This window comes from Lontra canadensis, unplaced genomic scaffold, assembly GCF_010015895.1.
Source record: "Lontra canadensis isolate GAN:19392208 unplaced genomic scaffold, GSC_riverotter_1.0 scaffold17, whole genome shotgun sequence".
NCBI lineage: Eukaryota > Metazoa > Chordata > Mammalia > Carnivora > Mustelidae > Lontra > Lontra canadensis.
The window spans coordinates 19,604,276-19,609,055 of record NW_022631011.1 but is presented as its reverse complement, the minus strand read 5'-3'; positions in this window follow the sequence as shown (position 1 = coordinate 19,609,055).

The following is a 4,780-nucleotide window of genomic DNA, read 5'->3' as shown; positions in this document are numbered from 1 at the left end:
ATGTCTGAACACCATGTAAAAAAGAACACAAAGGCAATGATTAATGACTGATGAAAGAAGAAGTGTTGATGATCCTTTTTGAAATTCAAGTGCATTTTCTCATGACATTCTCTGTTTATGTATCAGAATTCCTAAATCTGGGAAGACTCTGAGTTGTGTTACCTGTCTCACCATTGTCCTTCAAATTGTCTCTTATGGAACTTTCTAGGTTGGGAAGGTTACATAAACTGGGCCTCTTTTTAGCATAACTTTGGTGGCTCATTGGGAATTCTCATGGCAAATTTTTATTTTTCTGTGAAAAGTTCTTGGTTCTGCTCACTTATTGATTTAAAGGTAAATGTTCTGTCATTCCCTGGGACCTAGGTGTTGTGGCTGCCCATCAAGACTTTGACCTTGTGTTCTGCCATTTGTGAGTCCCCCTGGTCTCGGACTGCCTGGAATCCTGCAGTTCCTTTAATCTGAAGCTACTAATCTCGGATTTATACTTTAAGAAAAGAACCCCACTATCAGACACTCACGACGGACTGCGGGACATCCCAGCCTTCTCATTGTCACCGCAGCATCTCTTCCTAAGAGCCGTGGAGGTGGTCACAAGGAGGAAGAGTTTTTTCTATTGATATTAGGGAAAAGAACCGTCACTTAAGGTGGTGTATAATCACTCATTATTTCTATTCTTCTAGTGCTGATAAACTTCATGTGGTGAGGGGATTGTAGCTTTTGTAGAAAGAGACACTTGGCCTTGAGCATCAGGCTTTACAATACATTTCTGGTGCAATATTATCAGGTGACACCAGTTCATCCCAGAGCATTTTACAGCTTAACAGAAGGTTTTGATTTCCTGGAGGAGTCTTAATTGATTCTGAATTCTTTAGCATTCAACCTTCCTCATGACGATTGTTGGAAGACTTAATACAGGAAATATTACGTTTAGACAAAGGAGGCCCAGAAGGGAGACTTTTGTGGACTGTCAAAGATGTGTTTCACTATTAAGAGGAAGTGCCAAGCTAGCCGAGGAGCCTTGGGTTTAAGCTTTAGCCCGCCTTACGGGTTTCTACAGCTGCCTTGGAGGGGGAGGGTCCCCGTGAGCCACAATCTCCACGGCTTGATGATGTATGGAGTGACACCGACGAGTCAAGGAAAATGAGCAGGAGTTACTTCCAGCTTCCTTCCATCACAGGGAAAGCTGCCAAAATTCAAAACTCTGAGGATGCAGGCGGGCAGGGAAATACAGCATCGGGAAAATGGAGAAGCCCCATCCTGTACAGGGAGGACTGTCTGGAACCTGCTTTGCCACAAAGCTGGCATGCAGTTTCTTTCCTGCTATAGTCAGCAGCCTGTGGCAAACCCTGCCTCATGACTTTTAAAAGGACTCATCAGAGAAGGTAGGAGGATGCAATATTAATAAAATAACACCAGTGATGGTGCATGTTTGCTTTCTTTCATAGATGGGGAGGAACTGTTAACCCTTGGGTTGCTTAAAATATCTAGGGCATCCTGATGGACCTATCCCTGTATTATGAGAATGTGGGGTGCCCCACCCCCTTCTCTTGAGCCGGCGCATCTGCATGGCCCCTCCCCAAGGCAAGTGGGTAAGGTGGAAAAGTGGGTCCTCCAGTCACCAGAGGAAGGAATTACCTTAACTCAATCTTCATCCATTCTTTCATTTTTTAAAATAAAATGCTTCCAGGATGCCTGGGTAGCTCAGTCAGTTAAGTGTCTACCTTCATTCAGGTCATGATTCCAGGGTTCTGGGATCGAGACCCAGATGGGGCTCCCTGCTCAGCGGGGAGCCTGCTTCTCCCTCTCCCTCTGCCATTCCCCCTGCTGCTGTGTGCTCTCTCTCTCTCAAATAAATAAATAAAATCTTAAAAATATAAATAAATTAAGATAAAAGTTTCCATATACCTATTCTGTGTTTGATACACTCTAATATATTTACAGAAAATGATGACAGGGAGGACCTCTCCCCCATTTCTAAAGTGAAGAAGGTGTATCACGAGGCCGGCTCGCCACAGCCAAGCATTAGTCAGCAGAGACTGGGCTTCCATGTGGCGTTTTGCAAAACCAACCACAGGGCTTGTTTTGCTTTCATTTTTTTTTTTTATTCCCCACACTACATTCATATGCAAAGTTTCCCAGTATACCATCTTCTACCAGTTTATTTAAAAAAAAAGAAAAAGAACATAATCATTCTGCAGCTGTCAGAAGCGCCTGGAAAAGCCCAAGAGTTCAGTATGAAAGGTGCTATTAGGTTGGGGAAAAACACCCTGGCTGCCACAGATGGCTCATTTTCACGATAGACCTGAGGTTTAAAAAAAAAAAAAAAAAAAAAAAACAACCTAGTTGTTTTGCCTGCAGCATAAACAAGGAATATTCTCCTTGAGCAAGAGCAACTGGCTTTGCAGAGACGAGGCTCCAATCTGTCTTGCTAAATTCTGACACTAAAAAGAAATACATATGGGTGAATCCACAAATGTTCACATGGCAGGGGAGCAAGTCTGGGGTAGTTGCATCAAAAGCTTGACTTTACATTGTTTTTTCATGGTGGTGTCAGTCCTGTTTTATAAATTAACAATAATATCTTTATTGTAAAAGTAACATATGTTCATTCCTGAAAATTTGGGAAATAAAGAAAAATCTACCATCCAGGGATGATTACAATAATTCTTTGGTGTATTTCCTTCCAGTCTTTTTTTTGTATGTGTTTAAACAAACAATCACATACATATACATATATGTATACATAACATACACATATTCCCTGAATATATTTAAAGTAAACATATGCATTGTGTACCTTATACATTAAGGTATATTTTCTGTGTATGTATCTATTACAAACATATATATTTCTTTTTTTACATCATTGAGCAGTACTATATATATATATATATATATATATATATATATATACACTTCCATATCTTTCTTTTATTACTTAGTATTGTAATTATAACAGGAACAATCTCCCTTATCATTAATCATTAGTTACACTCGCTGAGCATTTTTAATGACCACATACTATTCCATTACGTATACACATCATAGCTTGTTTGATAAGTCTTATTATCTGTAAAAAATGTTGCCAAGGTTTTTTGTTTTGTTTTCTGTAGACAATGCTTCATTAGCCATCCTTATATTTAATCTTTGGCTGTATCTCTAATTCTTTAAATTATCATATAAAGAGGGATCCCAGCTTAAAACATTTTTTAAGACTCTTGGGGCACTTGGGTGGCTAAGTTGGTTAAGTGTCTGTCTTTGGCTGGTCATGATCCCAGGGTCCTGGGATCTTGAGTCCCACATCTTGCTTCTTGCTCAGTGGGAAGCCTGCTTCTCCCTCTTCCACTCCCCCTGCTTGTGTTTCCTCTCTTGCTGTCTCTGTCTGCCAAATAAATAATTTCTAAAAATAATTGTAAAAAATTTTTAAGAATAATTTAAAAAAATTTTTTAAAATAATTATTTTTAAATAAATATTTTTTAAAAAATAAAATATTTTTAAGACTCTTAATATATTGCTAAATCCTTTACCTAAACAAATTCTGTTCACAGAGGTTAAGAAATATCAAGGCATATGGCAACAGTGTCAAGTGGTACAAAGATTGTAACTTCATAATTTTTCATAATTTCATGAAGACTTTGTCAAGTCTACTGAGAGTAAACCCAAATGGAACTATTCTATAGCTGACAATTGTAAGCCTACAATGATCACCCAGATTTTAGACTGAGTGTTTTAATCACAAAACTCAACCCTTCAAAAATGGCATTCATGTTTTACAACATGGGTTTTTTTTTTTTTTTAAGATTTTATTTATTTATTTGACAGAAAGAGAGAGAGATTGAGAGAAAGCACCAGCAGGGGGAGAAGCAGAGGGAGAAGGAGCACCAGGCTCCCCGTTGAGCAGAGAGCCGGACATAGGGCTTGATCCCAGGACCCCAGGATCATGATCTGAGTCGAAGGCAGATGCTTAACTGACTGAGCCACCCAGGCACTTGTTACATTGTTTTTAATCACTACCTTTTATTTAGAAATACATCTCCACTAATTACGTCTTAATGTCATAATTTTCTGAATCTCCTCACTGTCAGGACCTTCCACAAGAGCAAATAGCTTTATTAGAAGGACATAGAAAATGTCCTTGTTAATCTTAATACACAGACTATTCAGAACCCACCTGAAGAATTATAAATATCTTTCAGGAGACAACATATTCTCCTAGCTCTCATGCTCCACCCTAATGTCTCCCTTGAAATACAAAGTAATCTGACAATTAGGCAGAACAATTTATGGTGTATCTGTGTGTTTTTCAATACTGGCAGTGGGATGTCATTTTGTCCCTTTATCTAGTGGCTTAAAATCCAACTTCTGTATAAATACACTGCAGAGCAATTGTAGTGATCAATATTATCTTTATCAAGGCCAATGAAGCAGTGAGCATATAGCTACTCACGGTCCCACGTGGATCTGCATGGAGTTGGATTTGAACCCACAGTCTCCATATTTCCAACTGTAGGCAATCGAGCTACCCCGCCCCAACACACACACACACACACTGCCCAGGATGATCTATGCTCTTATGTAGAAAATTTGATGGATAGAGACAGCTCAAGCACTAAACTGGAACCCCAAATCAATAAACATAAAGACTGGGTGTTCACAAATTGGCAGTCATTTAATTCCCTTGCTATTAATGCTTTTCTTCCAGACATGAGCAGTTTGTGTACCTGTGAAGTCTGTCCTTGACGCTGCCTCAGTGGGGCAAAGGGGGCACCCTTTTCTCCT